This window comes from Myodes glareolus, chromosome 11 (assembly GCF_982192425.1).
Source record: "Myodes glareolus chromosome 11, mMyoGla1.1, whole genome shotgun sequence".
NCBI lineage: Eukaryota > Metazoa > Chordata > Mammalia > Rodentia > Cricetidae > Myodes > Myodes glareolus.
In genome coordinates, this window is record NC_142036.1 from 70,726,824 (window position 1) to 70,749,547 (window position 22,724).

At 43.1% G+C, this 22,724-nt stretch overlaps 1 protein-coding gene across 3 annotated transcripts in view; it reads right to left on the reverse strand.

Annotated features, from left to right (window-relative positions):
• Window positions 1-22,724, reverse strand: part of Npas3 (neuronal PAS domain protein 3) — an 826,580-nt gene that overhangs the window by 693,174 nt on the left and 110,682 nt on the right. The window lies entirely within an intron of this gene.

Here is a 22,724-nt window from a genome sequence, read left to right on the forward strand (position 1 = left end):
CTAGTATCTTTGGGATGAGAAGGTACTCTGCAGACTACCAAAAGAGAAACATAAATACTAACCCAGTTCCAAACCTTTTGATCTATAATGCTGTGCTGTCTGCAAAGTATGCTAGAGCAATGGTGGCATAAAGATCCTGGGAGGAATCAACCAATATCTGGTCTGACCTAAGGCCCACTCCACAAGATAGAGCACATACCTAACACTGCTTGGGTGGCCAAGAACCAGAGACTAGAAAGCCCAGAGACCAAATAACACTGGTCTTTTTAAAAAGTAGTCATAAAATGATTCCTAAAGATATTATGCTATTCTTATAGAAGAGTACCTTATTCAGCCATCATCTGAGAAGCTCCCTCCTACAGCAGGTGAGCACAAAAAAAGAGAGCCACAGCCAGACATTACGAAGAGAGAGAGAGATCTTGGAATACACAGCTCTAAATGATATGGGAAGAGACACACACAGAACCCCAACGAAGAGGAGGCAGAAAGAGCATAAGAGACAGAGGGAATGGAGGACACCAGGAGAACAAGTCTCTCTAAATCAAAGGAGCAAAGTTCATATGAACCCACAGAGACCCGAAGCCACAAGCATAGGGCCTGCATGGGTCATTACCAGGTCCTCTGTGCATATATTATAGCTTTCAGTCTAGTCTTTCTACTGGACTCCTGGACATGTGAATGAGTGGGCTCTTTCTTCTCTGTGGTTTTCCTTGTCCACTTCTATGTGACAGCCTTTGTTTTATCTAATTATATTTTGTTTTGTTTTGTTGTTGTCTCTTAGGAAGCCTATTATTTTATAATGAGAGACAGAAAAGGGGTTGATCCAGATGGGAGGGCAGGTGGAGGGGAACTTGTAGGAGTAGAAGGAGGGGAAACTACAATCAGGGTATAATGCATGAGAAAAACATCTATTTTTTGGCCGGATGGTAGTGGTGCACGCCTTTAATCCCAGCACCTGGGAGGTAGAGGCAGGCAGATCTCTGCGAGTTCGAGGCCAGCCTGATCTACAAGAGCTCATTCAGGACAGGCTCCAAAGCTACAGAGAAACCCTGTCTCCAAACAAACAAACAAACAAACAAACAAATAAATCTATTTTCAATAAAAATGAAAAAAGAGAAGCTAAAGTCATGTCTGTGGCATAACTGGAAATAAATGAACTATTTTGGGTTTTAGTGGAATATCAGAAGTAAGCAAAAATAATGCAGAGTCTAGTAGTCTGGGACTCCACTTGGTTAGGCACAAACACCTCTCTTCTAATAGTGCACATGGCAGTCCAAGACCACTATCTACACATGCAATGCACATATGTGTGCGTGCACACATACTCCTCTCTTTGTTTTGTCCTTTGAGGCAGGGTTTCTCCATGTAGCCCTACCTGCCTTGGAACTCACTCTGTAGACCGGGCTGACCTCAAACTCAGATCCACCTGCCTCTGCCACACACCTCTCTCTAAACCAAGCACTGAGCAGTCTGTTAGAAACCTACCTCTCCCTCATTCACTTCATAGCCATTCCTGAATGATGGCATAAGTTTCTTCTTCTTTTAATTGCCATAAAATAATTGTACTCTGCTAATGTTCAGATGAAAGAGTAAGAGGGTAAATCCGCCTTGAAAAGGCGTCTAACGCATGCAAAAAGAAAATGTACACTATGTCCTCAAAGTGAACTTTTAGAGAAAATCCCCTCTTTAGAATTTTATGCCTATGCATAATTGGACGTACATATGTTTAAAATCATTATAGGAAGAGACACACACAGTAGAGAAATGGTTGTATAAATCAATCTTTCAAAATCAAAATAGAGAACCACCCAAAGTCTGCCCTTAGTAACCAAAATACTCCTCTGCGTTAACCCCATAAAGAAATCCCTAGTCAGTAACTGGAGAATGAGAGGTTCCTTTACTCATGTGACTCTCAGTCAGTCTTGACACTGCAGACCTTTCTAATCTGTACGGTTTTATTTTGATTAACATTTCTTTGCAGTCTGTGTGACTTTATTTCATTTTTGAATAAGATGCCAAGAATCTAGAGTTACCTTGTCTAACCATCACCAACCAACGATACAAACACAAAAAACAAAAAAACAAAGATCTTACCCTTTGAGATTTATTTATTACTGAAACTTCTACTGTCTGGGAAAGTATCTGTCTTACAGTGACTGTACCATATAAATTCGGGAGCACTCTTGGCATAGTTTTCAATCCTGAGTAACTAAGTGTTGAGACGACTATGACCCTGACAGCATGAACTCTCGCTGTGAGAACTTTCCGTGCTCTTCTAGGCAAAAGGAGGATGTGAATTTCGTGCCTAACTTCTGTGGGTGGAGACCAGAAAGACTAACCATCAGCCTTCCCCTGAGCTCCTAGGGTACTGCTGTGCCCTCCCAGTCTAGGTGCCCACAGGACTTTATGATCAAGGCTACACAGAGGAGACAATCTCTGCATCCTTCCTTTCTTGTAGAGGGCACTGGCTTTCAGACACTGCAGTCTTCTCCAGCTCAAAGATGACTAATAGATAGAAACAGGTACATAATAATAATAATAAAAATACAGCGTAAAGTTTGTTTACACTGCACCCCGACTCCCTTCGTCCTGCATGGGGTCTTCTAAGAGTAAAGAGAACTGTATGGCATTCCCTTCTACCTGAAGAACCATCTATAAATGAAGCCACGCCTCTGCTTATCCTGAGAAGTCCGTTCCGAGCCCCCAAGTTCTCATTCACGAGCAACTTCAGAATAAGCTTTCAATCTCAAGTTACTTCAGGCTGACACGGCCAAGGGAATGCCAGGCTTAACCCTGGTCCTCAAATGTTCAGAGCTCTTCTGGGGAAAACAGTATAGACTCCACACACAATCGCTTTGTTGGCAACCCAGTACAAAGTCCCCTGTATTCCCATTTTAATACAGACTGGTCTTGCCAGATTTCTAGACTTGACAATATGGTCTCTAAGGGGTGTCAGAGTCAACACACTTTGCTAAAACAAGAAAGAAAGGAGCTGCACTCAAATTAGAGAGAGTCTGAAAAATCTTTTACATCAAATTTCCAAATGAAATCTTTATAAGATGTCAGAGACGCGGCAAATGTCCTTCCAAGTCAGTCTGACTACCAGTCCCAGCTGTGTGTGCCATCCCACCTTCCAGGCCTCCTCCTCTAACACTAGACCTTCCGTGGCAAAGAGATCAAAATACTCTCATGAATGCCATTAGTTAAAGGAACATGAATGGTAATCCATTTTAAACTTTCCAGTTCACTTCTGCCTCAGTTCTCACTGGGGCAGTCGGGCAGCCCCCATCACCGCATGCCAACTGTGTGGATAACACAATTTTCCTTTTCATGGATGCTTTAACAGTGCTTATTTCTCACTGGCATGGCCAATCATTGGGGACAATTGATCTTTTAATAAATCTTTAAAGAGAAATCATTGCAAGTTCGGTTGTCCAGGAAAAAGTCCTATAAATCAGTCTATGGTAACCACGTTAGTTTGCCCTCCAGAGTACTCCATTTTGCTCACACCAAAATAACCCAAAATACACAAGTGTGCCCCACGGACTGACACAAAGTGGTTCAATACAAATTGATTCACACATATCCATAGCTGTAAAGAAGTGGTTCCCCTTATGAGACTAGACAGCAAGTACTGAGTGGCCCGGTAAATGAGGAGAGGAAGCGATGGATCTATCAGGTCACTAAGCCTAGACAGTGACAATCTTTTATCCAGTTTAAATCATGGACACAAAAGAGTTAAAGACAATTTCAGTCAGGGTATCTGAATCGTCAGTACACAGATAGGCGGTCAGAGAAGAGTCTAATGGGGGCTCCTTCTCACTTAGGAAAGAAGGCAGCAATGTGTACATACACAAAACAACCTCCTTACAGGAGTGGAAAGCCTTTCTATGGGGATGGGAATCAGCAAACCAACCTTGGGTTTGCAACAGGGAGCCTTGCGTGCAAGTAATGTTTTCCAGAATAGGCTGGGGAAGGTTAGCCTCTTTTCTCAAACTCTAAAACTGGGTAGACGCCTCCACTCTCATGCCCACATCGACTGCTTTGTGATTGTATTTACAAGTTCCAATATGAGGGTTTGATTTCTCACCCACGACTCCCAGAGAATCTCCAAGGTGTAAATGCTTTACGATCTCAGTTTCACCAACAGGTAGAAGGTGGTAGTGTTCGTGGCACAACTCCCTTCTCCTAAGTTCACAGTGCACATCAGCTCACTAGCAGTGTACATTACTGGTACAGAAGTCCACTCGAACAAATTCACATTCCAAATGGCGTTTATTAATAGCCTACAAGAAGTATCTGGGAGAGTAATCTTCAGGCAGGTAAAACAGGTGAGGAGGAAGAGAACTTTCTCATTAAGCAGGAACCTAAGTACAGAAGAAAGAGAAAGAGACTGCAGTTGGCCCAGGGGTGTAGCTCTGTCTGTTCTCCCAGCACAAACAACAGTTTAACAGCTTCATGCTGGGCTCCTTGCTTGTAATCTCCTCGCCCAAGGATTAGGAGCTCGCATTAGAGGGTAACCAGGAGATGCCTAATTTGGCCTCAAGGTTTTTTGCTCATCTCATGTGGCTCTCATTTTGAACATTTGGTCAAGGCCCTCAAAGCTTCTGGGTGAACTCGAAACTTTTCTTCCAGGAAGTTTCTTCAGCTTCTTTGATTCCATCTTCCTCTGTTCTGTCCTGGCCTCACCGTAAGAACATTCACTGTGACATTTGTCTCCTATATACTGGGGGTCTTGCTACATTCTTGAAAAAGTAACATGAGGCAAGAGCTATGCTCTAAGATCACAAACATGGATCTGTAAGTCTTCTCCCCAGCAAGAATGGGCAGAACTCTCTGTTGAGTATGACACATTTTATAAAAGTGTGTAACCTTTCCCTGGATATCAGGGATAAGCACACAGGAAGTACCCAGCACCTGACAGTGCGAAGTGAAAAATGCAAGTCAGGATTCAGGGAGGCAAATGTATGCATGGAGAATAGGTGGATACCCTGAGAACTGGCAAAGGAAAGCACATTGGCATAAACATTTCTTAAAACAGCCCTATGAGCTTGGGTGTGGTGGCACACACCTTTAATGCCAGCTCCTAGGAGGCAGAAGCAGGCAGAATCTTTGTGAGTTCGAGGCTAGCCTGGTCTACAGATTTAGGTCTAGGACAGGCTCCAAAGCTACACAAAGAGAAACCATGTCTTGAAAAACAAACAAACACACACACACCAGCCCTATGATAAGTTCAGCAACCCCAGTGTGCTGAGCTGTGTCTGCAGGTACATGTGTAATCCCAGCAAGAGCAGAGCTGTGTTTGTGCCTTGCAGAGTATTAACAAGAAAGCAGTTATACAATCCCGGGGTTACACAGAGTACTGGACATAAGGGTTTGCACAATTCCCAGTTGTTTTCTGGTATCAAGCATAACTCCGAAGATACTTATTTAAGGACATTTTAGACTGTCCAAATCTTGATGGTTTAAGAAACACAAGAAATATGATACTGCACGGGGCATTCCCCTTATTTCTATGTGAATTCTTTTGGGAAGGAATGAATACTTAGAAATAATTTTTGCTTGATAAGAATTTCTCCCACCCCTATAATATTAAATGGTGGCATTATTTATCAATTATGTTACTCTAAAGCTATCTTATTCCAGGAGAAAATTTCTCTCACACAAACCTAGCCAATCTGCTACTTCTTAATCTATATCTACTATATAGGCAAATGTATGGTTCCTATGGTAGTTGGTTAGTTAGGATACTGGTACTCACATTGCCAAATGATGCTAAGTTAACTACCGTGCAGGTACCTTTCCAAGAGGAATGAAGACGCCAGTTCAAACACAAGACCCTCCAAATATGGAATGAATGGGAGGAGAATCAGGGCTTCCTCCATTTTATTTCTAGGCTCAAAGTCAAAACTGCTTGCGTATTAATAAATAAGCGGTCAGTGAGCTCTATCCTGGAGGCGAACACAAAGGTATAGCTGACACACCCCTGAACAACAGAGTTCTGGCCCTGAGGACACAGAACTGCATATGTATTTTCAACAAAGAGTCTGGAAGTAAAAAATAAATTATCTATTTCACGCAAACTGAAGCCAAAGGGGGCAAAAAAAAAAAAAGTTTCAGCAAAGCAGCCCTGGCTCCTCTAGAACACTCTTCAAGGTGCTAGAGACTGTAATTAAATCGGGGCCTGGAAAGCGCTAAGCAGAGGAAAAGTGTTAATTAGTAAATTAGTCAGGATCCATTTTTAGACTAGAAAGGCTTTCTTTTACACTTTTAAACATTTACAAAACACAGTTTCTCGTTAAGGTGCAATTTGGAATATTTATGGAAACTTGATTTTTATGTTTTCTTCTAAATAATTCATATCACTTTTCATCCAGGGAGTTCTGAATATATTCCTCTCAACACACCACCCCAAGTTTTTTTTTTTAAAAAAAAATGCAGAACAGTATAAAATGAGCCATACATTACAAAGAAAACATAAATCCAGAAAGAGTAAGGGCCTTGCTGGCTCCCGCAACACTAACAAGACAGAGGCGATGGGCGCCGAGGGTCTGCTGATGTCACAGGCCCTACCCACGAGCCTACCTGGCTCCCTGGAGCATCTGAACTGGGCTCTTTCCCGTCCTCTCAGTCAGGACGTTCTGGCCACCCCTCTGCAGTTCTATCGCGGGTCCAGCTGCATCTTCTTTGAACCCCACAGTAACCTAAACAGACCATCCCATGTCTGATCCCCTGTCATATGCCTAGTGCCGAATAGGGTCTCAGACCCTAAAATGGTTATTACATGAATGTATATTATACTGCATCCTTATACCAAACACCTAAAATCCTGGATAATTTTCAGAAAACCCTTGTAGAACTAAAAATCTCCATTCCAAAAGTAGTTCTTGTGAGTTACAGATATTTAAAAGAACATTTTATCAATATATATTCAGTTGAAAATGCATTCTTGTGAGTAACACATTGCTTTGGATTAATCAGATAAAGATGAAAGTCAAGAATTTCGCCAACAGTGTTTCTTTCTGGCGTTACTCAGTTATGCCTTTCAGTTTAGCATATTGTATATGAAGGATATCTTGTTAAAACAACTGTTGAAGGCAAGACATGTCATATCAGCAACACTCAGTACCCGATGGGAACGCAAATGGCCCAGAGTCTATGCTAATATAATCTTCCTGCTCTTCCGTTAAGCTACAACAAAATCGGTTTTTCAGTGGCATGAAACCCTTCATAGAAGCACCGTATTATCTATATGTCTCCCAGAAAGGAAAAACCCTACTCTGCAAGGATTAGGTGGAATCAATTTACAAAGGTAACAATTGTCAATAAATACCATGAAATAACTTGGTAAATAATTCGAATCTCCATCTATCAGCTCCTAGGTAGCCTTGCCTCCTGTTGATGGGATTAATAAATTGGCACCCTTAGGAAGATAAAATCCTCAGCTAGGGACCCAGGTGGCCTTTCAGCAAGAAACTGTTTGCTCCCAAACACGGTCTCCCACGCTAGCTTCTGGCTTCCCAAGTCTCCTGTACCTATTTTCCTTGAGGTATAAGCCTTATCTCTTACTAGCTTCTGAGCATTGTAAATTGTCCCCTCACCAAAAAACTAACCATACCTTGCATTTCTGCTTTATTCGGCTTTTTTTTTTCTGTTTTGATTTTTGTATGATTGGAAGAAATGATAGAAATAAAAGCTATCAGGGGTTCGGGACTTCCCTCCCCCTTCACGGGGTTTCAGTTCTAGTGATAGTTAGGAAGTATGTGTCACAAACTTTGTGTGATACTTTCATTGGTTGAATATAGTGAAGCGTCACAGTGATCGTCATAGAAATAGTCACAGAACTTCTTTTAAATAGAATAATTTTAAAACTAAATTAAATCTTTAATACAATTCCATCTCTGAAACAATTAATAAAATATCCATGTGTCCAGGTTTTTAAATGTCAGAGCTTCTTAAACTAAGCAAAATATTTGTCTGTGGACTTGAAAATAGTTTGCTAAAGACATACTAAAATCTTTTTCTTTTTTTTTTCTTTTTTTTTTTTTTTTTTTTGAGACAGGCTTTGTCTGCAGCTTTGGAGCCCGTCCTGGAAATATCTCTTGTAGACCAGGCTGGCCTCAAACTCACAGAGATCCTCCCGCCTCTGCCTCCTGAGTACTGGGACTAAAGACATGTGCCACCACCATCCGGCCATACTAAATTCTTAACTGTAACATTCATACACCATCACCTCCATTAACAAACATTACATGAGTTAATGTCTAAATAAGCACCCCCTCCCTTCACCAGGAAAGCTGCATGATATTTAGTGAAATTGATACCATTTTCTAAGAATTTTAATCAATTAAAAAGAGTGGCAACAAAATCTGTTCCTTTACCTGGTTGCTGCCAGGCGATCCACAGACATCATAGCAAGCCAAGCAGGGGGACTGGGTATTGATCACAATTTTGTAGCATCAGCTCTATGAGCTGAGGCTTGAGATGAGGAGAGTGTGTGGAGACACTCCTTAGCAACAAAACTCACAAGCAACTTTACAATAATAGATACGAAACAAGAAGCTGAACTGCCGACTACTAAAGGGAAGGACATGTTTTGCTGTGACACAGGCTAAGATACTAAATCTGCTAAGGATAGAGTGATCCCTTTAGGACACTCACACTCGTGTTCTCTGATCAAGATGGGGAGCTCCACAAAAATGCACACAGCCCAGGTGACTTTGCAGAAATCGAACACTGAATATAACAGTAAGTATAATAAATATGAGCTTCAGTCACAAAACCATAAGATATTTTTGCCATGATTCCTACAAAATAAAAAAAAGTCCAAGTCAAGTGTCCCAATAATCAAACTACTCATGGTATAAGAGATTTAAAACAAAAACAAACCAAATTCCTACGTAATGGAACATCTCTGAACTGGGGCTTGTAGTTTGAAGAAGAAAATAAAATGCAATACTTTAATTACACGTTTTAAGGCAATGATTAAAGTGAGATTTGTTTCCTTCACCTGGGTGGAAGAAACGAGATAACAAGAGTGAATCCTAGCACCCACAGCCACATTACAGAAAATTTTGATGATATGTACTTCCTGCCTTGTGGTGGTTCTCAAACAACGCGCACGCTCATTCCATCATTAGCAAACCCTGATACAGAGCTTTCTTCTTCAGCCAGTGCGGAAACCATTGTTTTCCTGTGCGGGCAGCAACATATTTCACAAACGGAACTGAAGCTTGATCATCAGCAGCTCTCACCTTCCCTGTCCCATTAATGTGCATTTGTTGCTTACGTGTAGCCGAAATTAAATGTTTATCATGACTTACAATGATCAATCATCGGTAAACCGATTTAGCTGCCCAGTAAGGTCCCCTGAGTTATCTCAGGTGCTCGCTCAATAAAGTTAAGATTGTTTTCTGAATGAACCCTGCTGAGGAAGTTGTCCCCCTGTAAACCCCAGCCACCACACAGGACCAGGAAGAGCAGCTCGCAAACTCTCCAGGTTGCCAATCATTCTCATGATACGCAATGATCCCTCTACTCAATCACAGAGGAGCCCTTCGGTAAGTCTTGAAGTCTATCCTTGCAGATAGAAGCGTGATGTAGTCACCTGGCTTCACAACTATCATCCAACCTTTCAGCTGGTCTCCTTACACATTCCACAGAAACAGAAACTAGAGCATCCCCACATATTCCATTCTACTTTGACACCATCATATTTGTGGATTGAAAATGCATACAAGGCTAAGTCCAAATTCTTTACTTCGTCACCAAGGTTGCAGCAACCTTATTCCAGAGTCAAACCTCAACAAGAAGCTGTCTTTTCCAGCCTCCATTTTTCACACACAAACAGAGCTCATTCATTCCCATCCCTCAAGGTCAGCTTCAGGACTTACTTTCTTGAAGAATTCTTTCTCATTTCCCCCACAATGACAGATTTGGTCTTTCTAGACATGTGGAGAATTGTAAGAACTCGATCACTCTTAAAATACTTCCCAAGTCCTGCTTTGTCTCAAAACCATTTGTCACCCCCTCGCTCCCAATTATGTTCCTTTTACAGGTCACTGTGTGTCCGCATATTGTCTGTCTTTCTTGGTTGCATACCAGTCCCTTGCTATAGAAATCCAGGATTCCTGCTCACCGCCAAGCACCAGGAAGCTAGAGCAAAGCCTACTGTCCCGGAGGCAGTAACTAAATAATCAAGGGGTCAATAACAGTTACATGTCATTTTCCCCAGCTACCTACAGCTTCCTGAAACAGGTAAGGATTTAATAATAAAGTACGAATAATAAATATTCATGTCTGAAGGGAGACAACTAACCTCCCAAACAGTGACAATCAATCTCACTTTACCCAACTCAAGAATTACTATACAGTCCAGTGACTAAAAGGAGACATTAAAAGCCAGTAATGGTGTCACCATCATTTAATTCTTATCTAACTTGTTTCTTTTTCCTATTAGAATATAAGAGCTGCATCATATTTTGTTTAAATTGTAGAAATTGGAGAGCTTTAAATTTTAATTCATAACCTAATCTACCATAAGAAAATACAGGTCACAAATAAGTCTATACAAAAGAAAATTGATAAGGAGCTTGTCCCAGAGACAGACAGGACAATGGGTTCATGATAAACACCTGTCCAGAGAACTAAAAGCCTAAAAGCACTAGGTCTCTGCTGCCTCCCAGACCATGTGCACATACCTGTGCACACCTGCAAAGTTCACCTGACCCACAACATCCTCTGCTAGTACGTCACCAAACACAGATTTGAGCCAAATAGTGCCCATGCTTCGCAGTGCAATAAAATACCATTCAAGGTTAGGTCTGTGTTCACTTGGAACTTAATTCAAACTGAATCCTGCATCCCCCAGGGGAAACATGAGCACAGCAACACAGCAGGGCATGGCTCCCTAGCAAACAGGCCATCCGGGCATTTCCAATGCAAGAATTTCACCTCTGGCAACTAACGTGTTTTAATGTCAGCTTTATCTAGATTTGGAAATAGACTGCAATGATTTCCATACTTATTCTGTTCCTTACTGGAAGTTCAATCTAGGGCTTCACAGATGCTAGGATACCCCTCTATGACTGAACTACAGGCCTAGCTTTATAGAGAGATTTTGAACATTCTGCTTTGTAGTTAACTTGTATAACTGAGATCAATTTCTAGAGAGGAATCTTTCCTTTCTTAGGGGTAGTGGTTTTCCCACTAACGACTGAAGGCAAGAATATTAATGTCTGGCACTACTCATTAAAAGGAAAATTGAGATATTTTTGAAGGATCCAAAACAGAACACAGTCTTCGGACATTTGATAGAAACATGAATGTATAGCCCTAATTAGTATAACTACTTTGTAATTTTGGTTTTATTCAAATAATTTTTAGAATAAAGAAATTTTAAATTTTCATATATATGTGTATATGTGTGTGTGTGTGTTAAGTTACACAGGTCTAACACTTAAATCACACATAAAATTAAGACATCATTCAATAGACTATAAAGAGATTTTATACTTTTACGGTTTGTATGTGCTAAACAACAATCTTGGCATTTATCCACCTAATTAAATAACTAAAAACCACTATAATTACAGTGAAAGAATCGTAGAATTCCTATCCATTACCCAATGCCTTAAATGTATAAAAGTGGTGGACTTTCACTGTTGGTTGTTTTATCTTTAATTATTACACATACTTTTATGAATGTTTCTATAGCTCAATATGACTTAAAGTCACATTTAAAATTTTTATGCTGCAAAGCTTAGCTTATGAAAATTTTTAGAATGGCCTTTTGAACCAGTTGTTAGAATTTACTGAGCATGTTCAGTTTCTCTCTTTGTCTTATGACCACATAAGTGTAGGTCTAGAAAGGCTTCCTATTCAACACTTCCCATGTCTTATGACAAAATTTTGTTCTATTCTTTTATGGATACTCAAAATATTAGTAACTAATGATCATGATAATGTTGTTCCTAATTATAATAAACAACTGATGTATCAAGAGGTTGAGCAGGTTGGGTCAGAATCACTCGACAGCAAGTCAACAATGGGCATTCTTCTGGGCACATGCATCACATAAGTAAGCTGTATCAACAGGTAGCAAAGAAGAAACTTAGGAAAATATATAGAGGCTGAAATTACTTCTTTCAAACACACACTAAAATCAAAAGTTCAGTCTCCACCTGCCATAAATCTATTACATAGTAGAGAAAGACATTTGATCCTGGGTAATAAGAGAGCATCCATACATTTACAGACGTTGCAATTTTATCATAAATCTGCTTTAATATATCTATACACCACTGAGTACATTTTTGATCATGCTTGGTAAAACATTCCCACTCAATACATTGCCTTCATGCTATTATAAGAAAAAAAAAAACAAGCATCAGTTTTTCCCCTGGCTTCTGCTGTACCTAGTCAAACACCACGCAAATACAACCCGAGGAATAGGAAGAAAAAAAATACAACTCCAACTTTCCAACTCGGCCTGCTAATCTGATCTTCACCTCACTTCTATGTCCACGAGTGATGGAGCTGTTCAGAATTCACACTACTTTCAAGTCAAGATGCACAAAGTTAAGCCAACAGCATCCTTGTTCAGTATCTGCCTGTCCCTCCTTGGCAGCCACTGCCTGCTTGCATGGTCACGTAACATGTATGAAATGGGTCCGGGAATACTGAGCTCAGACAGACTTTGAGTGCCTCCCTCAAGTGCCAGGCACAAGGGAGGCAGAATCCTCTGCTCTTCAAACCCTCTGATGCTAAGAGCCTGCCCAAGGTCCCGAGCAGGAATGCATGTGCCTTCCGAGATTGGAAGCCGAATAAGTTGCTGCTGATAAGAGGGATAAAAGCAACAACAACCACGTTCAAATAAAGGGGAAAAAAAGAACAAGAAGAAGGGAGATATTAGGTATCGAAGTATAAACATGGAGGGGAAAATAGTAATTTCCTGTGTTGGGGCAAAAAAATATTATTCCCTCTCTGATGTGATCTCATTGCTTTTATGTACTAGGAAAGTCATATCTAACCTGAAAATTATTTTTCTCATTTTAATACACGTTCAACACTTTAAGCTAAAAATAAGAAAACACTAATATTTTTGATGTATCAGATATTTAAATACTGCTTGCCGGTCTGTCAATCAAATGTAGCCAGAAAGGTTGCTGACCAGCCTCCATGCCCATCAGCAGCGCGAAGCAGGTAGCAAGAATGGTCATGGTACAACCGGTTACTTTCCTACCACGAGGAAGAGAGCAAGGTTTACTGCAGGGGCTTGCTCACACACCGTCCATGCGTCTCAATGGGCTTGGGGTGTGGATGGCTGAGGTGGCGGGGAGTCACTCCAGATGTAAGTGTATCTTTTAACTCATGTTTCCCCGAGTACCTTCTTAGGAACGGAAGGCAGTACTTGAATACCTAGTACACGCCAGTTACTGTTCTGAGGAGTCTGTCTTTAGTAGTTCATGAGGTCCCATGGGAAGCCCGAGAGATCTACACAGAAACAGATAAGCTGACAGAGTGTGCAACCATGTTCAAGACTGATCAGAAAACACGACATAAAACTCGGGCTTTCTGTGCCAGTGTCCCAGCAGAACCTGAACAATCACCAACACTCTGTGACACCCAGCTGCCCTCAGCCCTCAGAGAAACAAGGCCCTTCCGAGGGGACGGTCAAAGACTAAGAGATGACTGAATGATGCAACCTTATTACTCATACATACCCTATTAACATCCAACGCTTCAAAGCTGGGTTATCCCTCATCTCTAAGTGTGTGGGCCTCTAGAGGACTAAATTTGCACACAAGTGATTTAAAATGCATATACGTAAGAGATGAATGATTCACTGGGATTTAAACTTCGATTTGATGTTGACTTAACTCTTCCTCCACATTCTTCATCTCACCTATCAGAAAACCAACTCTAGCTTCCAAGTGTCCTTTCTAGTCATGGTTTCACACACCTTTAATCCTGCTTGGGAGGCAGAGGCAGGCAGAGCTCTGAGTTCAAGTCTAGCTTGATCTAAATAATGAATTCTAGGCTGGTCAAGTTTATATAGTAAGACTGTCTCAAAAGACAAAAAATAAAATAAAATAAAAACAGAAATAAATACAGTCAGTGTTAGGCCAGCCGAAGCTATATAGTAAGACTTTGTCTCCAAGTCCTTCCCTTCAGTTCTACTATACTTGCAGTGTGACCACTGAAGCTATGACCGGAGCCTTTATCCAGGTCCCCTGTCCTCGTCTTTGTCCTCTGAGATGAACGTTCAGCTAGCAGTCAGGTTCAAGGAAACTGCAAGGACTTCTGAGGCCTACCGGCTTTCCATGTACTAGCTACCACTGCCCTTGTTCATGTACCCATCGCACACCAACTCCTCAACGATCAGCAGGTCAGCAACACTTCAGCGTTGGAGCCTTCACACAAGTGTTCATTGGATCCGGAGTGTTTTATTTGGGCTAGCTAAATGCCCACCTCAGTCATTTCCTCAGACATATCGGAAGTCAGCTTCCTAATGAGGCCAACTCACCCTTCCTTCAGAGGTTCTAACTTTCCCCCATGCCTGTTTCATTCCCCAGCACTGACCACTCTAACATACTCCATTCTCCTTCATTCTTCATGCCTGGTGTTTGCTGCCTGGTCCAGTGCTACCCCATTTGAGCACTAAAACTACGAGTCTGTTCACTGGGGTACCCCAAACAACAGTTCCTTCTTATTGAAAGCACCTAGTTAACAGGCCAGTTTAAGAGAAGAGAGAAACCACTGGGGACAGAATGAGAGAGGCATCACAGAGTAGGAATTCATCAGGTTGCCTCTTATTCACTATATGAACTAGCGAATGGATTTCTCTGAGCCTTCGTGTCCCCCATGTACAAAATCAGAACGTCGCCTACTTTAAGAAGCAAAAGTGGACCGATTGCGAAAACGCCCGGAGACCACCGAGTGCTCAGCTTGCATCATGCTGACCTCTGTTCTCCCATCAGCCTCGTCTACCAGCGCCTGTGAAAAACCAGCCAACACAGACACAAGGCCGGTGAAATCATCACGCCACTTCAGGGCTCCTTGCTGACATCCCTGTCACCTCCAGAAGGACCACCCTGGCCTCGGGAACAGGCACAGCCTCAGTGGGTGCCGCCTGGAGATGAAGGGCACTCAGCCAGAGCCACCCCCTTTCTAGGTCCAGGAGCCTCTCCCTCTGAGGGTTACAGGGTTCAAGCTCATGTCTGTGTCTACAAATCTCTCCTCAACAGACACAAATCCCAGTCAAAACGATCTTGGCGCAAGTGATTCAAACTTGCCTATAACTTAAGAACCGGCTGGTCATAATTTTAGTTTCCTAGTTCTCTTTCCTGAAGCTTTTCACAAGAAAAGATACATTTTTAAAAACTCAGAATTCTTCACTCCTTCCAACCTTATGAATTGTTACTAACTCTGGGAAAGTAGAATTCAGGGAAAAGAAACAAGCAAGCAATCTCTCTCTCTCCCTCTTCCTCTCCCCCTACCCTTGGCGCTCTCTCTCTCTCTCTCTCTCTCTTTCTCTCTCTCTCTCTCTCTCTCTCTGTGTGTGTGTGTGTGTGTGTCTGTGTGGTCTTGCTGAAGAATTTAAGCTGTATTCTCCAAGAGCTCCAGAACACCTGTTAGCTCACCATCGATGGATGCCACTCCAACAGCCCCTTTACAGAAGTGCAAGGGACCATCACTGAGAACTGCCACTTCCGTGGACACGGATTCCAGACCTAAGACACCTGGAAAGTTTCTCCAGGGGGCAAGAATCTGAGCAGCTGCACCTGTGCCCCATGTTCACTATCAGGAAGGCTCCCGGGAGAGCATGCCAAATTCCCAGAGCAAATAGCCTCCGTCATTGATCAAAAACACTCTCTTCACCAGGACATTCAAATGCCCCCAACACACACATGACAGGTGTCACGTTGTGCCCACGGTGCCATGCTAACTCAATTCTGCCCTTACAATGGTTCTCTGAACAGAGCTGGGAGAGGAAGTAAAGAGAGGAGTCATTCAAAAATGCTGTTTGTGTGTGTTAGAGTTTCAAGATGGGGTGGCATCGGGCTGTGCTTACCCTGGAGCGTCTCCAGAGAAAGGCTACTGTGATGAGAGGTTACCTCAGCGGAAGTACTTAAGTGAGGCAGCTACAATTGCCAGCTAGAGAAGCAGGCCTCTCCTCATCTGTAACAAGTGTGAGCCAAAAGATGGAGGCGTAGGAACTTTTGCAACTGTGCTGAGGGAGGGAGCGGGGAAATTAGTTCTTACAACATTGCAGAGAGGGCCCTTTAGGTGACATGAACCTCAAGCACCCAAAGAATTCTCTGTGCCAGGTTGTCCTCTTGTTTAAGGGTTGCTGCCTTTTAAGCTATGACTATTCTCGTCAGCAACCAGCAGCTAGGCCACAAGAGCCGCAGCCTGGGGAACTTCTGTTCCCTCAGCCACCAAGTCTTTCAGAGTTACTAAGAGAACTTATCTAAACCTCTGTCCCGCTGAAGCACTCACGATTTAAAGGTGGAGGTAGAGTCCTGCTTCCCAGAGAGGCTGAATAGCAAACAGTTCACCTAGCTCACCTCCTCAGTCTCCCAAGAAGTACCTTTTCTTGCCCCTCCTTATAAACCCTTCTCCACCTGGCTCCTCCCTTCAACTTCCTGTCAGCTAGTGGCTCAGCCTCTGGACTGCAGGTGAATTTTATTTAACCAAACACATCTTTGCATCGTTAAACAAATGTTCCGTGCATAAATAAAAGTAACACACCTTAAAATAATATTCTACAACAGTGCCACGGACTTCACAGAGATCTCCAATTTGCCCGTGGAAAGCTACCAAAGCAACCTTCTTCACCTGACGGCCTGAGCCCCGACCCTCAGAGCACCCGGCCCTCTCCTCGCTTGGAGAACCAGACGGAAGCGTCTCAATACACGATATGCAGAATTCCCTCTCTTCGGGAAACTAGACTGTAGTGACACAGAGCTGGCGGGAGAATGGGTTCCTGCAGGAGCCCAACCCTGTCTGACACCTCAGCAGCTGCTTCTCCTGTGCCTGTGTATCTGGATCCTAAAAGAGTGAGCGTCCCTAGACCTGCCTGCCACACCCTTCTAGCATCAAGCTCGCATGGTTTCCATATTTCAGCACTGTCCTATCTCTAAATAAAAATGATACTGAGCTGATAGAGGCTTTTTTTGCTGCTGCAAATATTCTCACAAATCAGTTTATCTATGCTCCTTACAAGAGGAATCTACAACTCCCCCCAAAATTTCAAAACATAGACACAAGCTACACCGGAAAGAGCATCTCTGTCCTAGCAGAAAGGAAATCTCTGTCGAAGGTAGTTCCATGCAGAAGTTCACTGCATGGCCTCTAGCTTCCCCTGCCAAGTTGGCTCCAGAAACTTCCCAGCTAATCCATTTGGGGGTCCGTGCACAAGAACATACCCACAAATGCCCACGGGCAGATGCCTACAAAGAAGACAAGCAGATAAACACAATGATACTAAAAACTGCACGGGCAGACTCCAGCTTGCTAGAGTCAGTCATCAGTTCTCTCATAATGAAAGTATACACTCCAGTGAATTAATATACCTTCCTTCTAAATCTCACTGCTGTTCCTTCCATGTTTTATTCTCTGGCATCCGAACACCTTAAATCATACGTGGTCCAGGACAGAAGGGTCCGCACAGGACTCCTCAGGCAGGAGAAGCTGTCCGCTCAGGGGAGGTTCTGAACTGATTTCATTCTCCATGATGTTTGCAGGTCAAAACTACTTGAAACCAACACCAGTAGAATTTCATGGTCTTCCTTTCAAAGCATGCTAAATAAGCTTCAAAGCCCCAAGCAGATGAAGCTGTGGACCCCTCGTCTGCCTCCTTCCAACCTACTTCCTATCTAGTTCCCCACACAATGCCATGCTTCTGCCCCTGCGCTCCTCCAAGTAAGTCTTCAGCCCCACGCCTTAGCTCGCCCTTCCTCAGCAGCCTCACCTCTTCCCGCCCTTCCTCTGCCCTCCCATGGCTGCTTTGTGAAATGTGTAGCGTGCCACACCTGGAATGTCTGCTTTTCACCCCAAATCACCACCAAAGGCACCTGTCCCCGAGGTGGGGGCCTGGGAGCACCCTGGCTACAAAGGTCAGTGTCTAACATTTAGATTCTAGGGGGGCTCTGAGCAAAATCCATTCTCTCTAACTCTTTCTGATTCTTTGCTAGTCTCTGCTTCAAACACAACTGGCATATGCTATCCTGACGGAAGGGGAAAGATCATATGGCAACAGTCAATCAATCAGGCTAAAGACTTTGCCACCCCTTCAGCACAAGTGACCGACCCCTGCCAGCAGCTGCCTGATGAGGCACATACACTTTGTACTCCTTCCCTGGACTGTCACGTGACAGTAATGAGCGCCCAGACACAACAGAGCCAATATGACTATGGGTCCTTTCTTCTCTTCATGGACCCTGTCAATTTCTTCCCATTTCCAAACACAATACTTCTTGGCCAGGACCAGGCATAACACTGTACTGGTTAGAACACCCACGTTCTAGGTTTGTCGTTTTGGAGAAGAAAAATTCACTTCTTTGGATTTGCTCACTGTGAAATACAGAGTCCTGGTTAGACAGCTTGGGCGGTAAGGGAATTTACCCCCCAAGCCTGGGACATGAGCTGGAGTCCCAGAGAACCATGTGTGGGAGGAGAGAACTGTCTCTGGCCTTCTCAAGTGCATCACAGCACACGTACCTCCTCCCAATACACACTAAATGGACAAAATGTAGTTGTTTTTAATGAAGCGTTCTGAGGACAGGAGTATTGTAAGTTAACACTGGGTCTGCTGTGAGGCATGCAGAGAGTAACTGGCTGTGGAAGAGACTTTTGAAGTCCTAAGCAGATAGATAAGCGGAGTGAAACTCCTAAAGGAGGGAAAGGGGCTAGGACAAAGTAGAAAGTTAGAAAACACACCTTCTACAATAACCCTCTTGCTCTAGGCAATGAAAGTTCAAGGCAAAGGTAAACACATTCTCAGTGGGGCACTCACTGTTAACTGCCCTTCTGAGCCAAGGTCCTCTGGATGGGACCTTCGCATTTCACAGGAGTCTTGCAGGACCTGCAGCAATGCAGCACATGCCTTCAGGCAAGGTAGGTGATGGACGACAGTCCCTTCAGACTCAGGCTTTCTAGTGCTGGGGCAATGACTGTTCTTGAATACGGTACTAATGATATCCTACTTTATTGCAAAGCCCTCAACCACAGGGCCCAACTCTAGGGTGAATTGTAATTTAACCTCTGGAGCACCTATGTCTCAGTCCAACTTAGTTAATCTACTGTTACTACTGTGTTTTCAGTGCTGGAGATCAGATCAGGGTTTTGTATATGGTAGGTGATCAGTCTGCCACTGAACTACACACATACACATTTTTGACATATGGAGGCCAGAGGTGGACATCTGATAACTTTCTCTATTGCTCTCCACCTTGCCTTTGAAGGCACGGTTTCTCATTTGACCTAGAGATCATTGGTTAGCTAAATTGACCAGCCAGTGAGTTCCAGAGATCCATCTATCTTCACCTCCTCCCATCCCAGCCTGAGGTTTTACACACACACACACACACACACACACACACACACACGCCATCACACCGCACCTCCCTCTTTATATGGGTGCTGGTTAGGCCGTAGGGCTTGAGTATCAGATGAATTAATGGCTGAACCTTCATCTCATCCCCAACTTCTACCCTCTGTAATAGGATCAAGCTGTACAGCTCAAGTTAGCCTGTAATGCATGATCTTCCTGCGTTGGTTTCTCTAGTGATGGAAGCGCAAGTGTGTGCCTCCATGCCTGGCTCAAATAATCTTGATACCTATAGGATTATTACCCCAATGCCATCTCCTTTGGGTGATTGTTTCACAAGCCAAATATTTCCTTGTTCTCATTTAAACACAAAGCATGGCCCTGTGAGATGGTTCAGGGTGGAGACCTTCACCACCACACCTGAGGACCTGAATTTGAGCCTTCAGACCCACAGGACGGAAGATGAGACACCGCTGCCATAGCTGTCAGCCTCTGACTCTCACATGCGTGCCATGGCATGCTTCTCCAACACATGCAATACATAAATAAATTTAATGTAATATCGAGTTTCATATATCTTTTTGATTTCTTATTTTACTTTACATTTTTTTTTGAATTTACTGGCTTTTTAAGAGATTTATACAATACATATTATCATATTCTTTCTCTTCCAACTCCTCCCAGATAAACAAATAAAAACTGTCATTTTCCCTTTTCTGATTGTCTATTTATTGCTTTTACTTTTACATTTTAAGGATGGAAAAAAAACCCACAACTGTCTTAATTTTGAAAGAACACTGGCACAACCCAATCAAATCCAGTAATTTATAAATGAGTTTGCTAAAATGAAGGCATATTATTGTAATCCATTAAGGCAGTTAAAAATAGTAGGTATTTTCAATAATAAATAGAGCTGCAGAAGCAGTTAATCACAGGCTTTATGTCTATATTTGCTTAATCTTTTTAATATTATTGAAATGGCCTAGCCATTTGAAAACTCCCAAGTAAAATCTAAATGCAAGAGAAAGTCACAATCAATACAGAACCACAGGCTAACGCCAAAAGGGCTCTAAGTAATACCATGCTGGCGAGGGCTGAGCAACCTGCAGAGGGCGCTGTCTGCAGCATTTTCCAGTTGGTGTGGTGCCAACACTTTCTCCAGTCCCACCTGTCTAATAAGAAGTCATCCATCCCATGGAAAGAGGTGGATGCAAGTGGACCCCACACCCCTGGATATGATAGACAGACGGGGTAGCCTGACGCCTTTCCTATCTACTGTACCCTGGATGTATAATGATACAGGCCCATGAGTTCTATTTACAGTTATCTACCTGGCCCTGTATTACAGTATTTCTTGTTCTTTGGGGGATGTGAAATGCAACCGCAAAAGCATTTTCCCTTGTGACCCGCTCAGCACATACATGTGCAGTTGAGTCAATGCACACAGGGGAAAGAAGCAGGACAGAAGCACCAGCAAATAAACACTTGCTGACTTACAATGCGTGAAAACATTCTCTTCTTGCTCACCTTATCACTACACTGGGCCCACCCCTTCTCTTTGGGTTGTGACCCAGAGTTCAAGAAAACATTTCAACTGCACAGACAACAGACTCACTGAAGACAGGATTCTATGTCATCTGCCTGAGTGGTGACCATGCCTGGCAGTAATTACAAAGATCCAAAAAGGCAAAGGAATTTTCCCAGATATCCAAGGACTATAGTTGCTAAATGAGGCCTCAAAGCAAGTGGATAATTCATGCCAATCAAATCAGGGTGGTAAACACTTGACACTAAAAGCTAGACAGTCTTCCAAGACAGCTACTCCTTCACCAGAACTAACAATGGGTTCTTTAAAAACTTGTCTTTCCCTACCACAAAGGAAAGTCTAGCCCATTGCTCATCAAGGCTTTGGGTCCTTGTCTGCCTAGGAAGCAGATCCAAGTGGTCGCCATTTCCCTACTCCTGGCAACATTCCCTCACTGCACTGAAAGTAGCCATGGCTCCTACAAAACAGCGTAAGAGCCGAGCTATGTAAATACTGTTAGGAAATGATCGAATAGACGTCGTCTCTGTAACATACACTGACGCCAGCTTCCTAAGAGCCAGAGATGCTAAAGAGGTGAGGTAAACACCCCGGACAATAAGATCTGCATCCAGTCACTCCCCATCGGCACGCGTGCATGCAGCACGCTCTCTACAGGTGCTGTGGAATGCACGCTACCATCACCAGACAATACAGTTAAGCATCCTCACTAACCCCCCCCCCATTAATCATCTCAGTGACAGAGCTCCGGTTGAACATCATGGGGATTTCCTCCCCTTCTTCATCATTTATTTGCCAATATTTCCTTGTTATGAATATCCCCCAAGTGACTATCCCCAGCCGTCACAGCTGTGCTGCCTACTGCGTCTACCTCGCCTGCAGATAACAACGACTCTCAAGATAACAACAACAACAACAACAAAAGTCCCCGGAGGTGATTCCTAGGGTTAAAGGAGAGGCCTTACCATAAGCTAAATCACGCACGGCCCACGGTGCTCCTCACTCACTGACCAGCCTCTGCCTCTAAGCAGATGGCGATTTCAGACAAGGGAAGCAGGCTTAATTACAAATGAACAATAGCTGACTGCTGGACGCCATTATTTGAAGGGTCAACAATCAATTGGTGCTTTAGTATGTCCTTGAAGGACTGCTTCCTATACAACAAAAGGCTTCTTCAAAATATCCACATACCACAAGAGAAATATGCCTCGCCAACAAACTACAGAAGCTAGCCACAAGACCACAAGACTCAAATAATCACAGGGAGGGGGCACAGAATAGAAAATAATATTTCACTGTGGTTACACCGATTCAATCAGTAAATAAAGCCAGAGATGAACCGTGGTAAATATGGACCCATGCAGCCATTACCAAACACTGTTTGAAGTCACAAAGGCAAGGGACAGACTCGGCTCCTTCTAGGACCCACTGTGTGTCAGGTCCCAGCCTTCCCAATCACCTGCATTTCCCGATTATCTTAAACGTGAACACCATGAAAGAAGACGCTTCACCATCAGGTAGAGGAATGGGTGGGAGCAAAGCTCACCAACTTGTACTCAGAAATTTTAGGGAGGGGGCTTTATTCTTTCCAAAACTGACATTCTTCCCCAAAACAGTACAAAGACA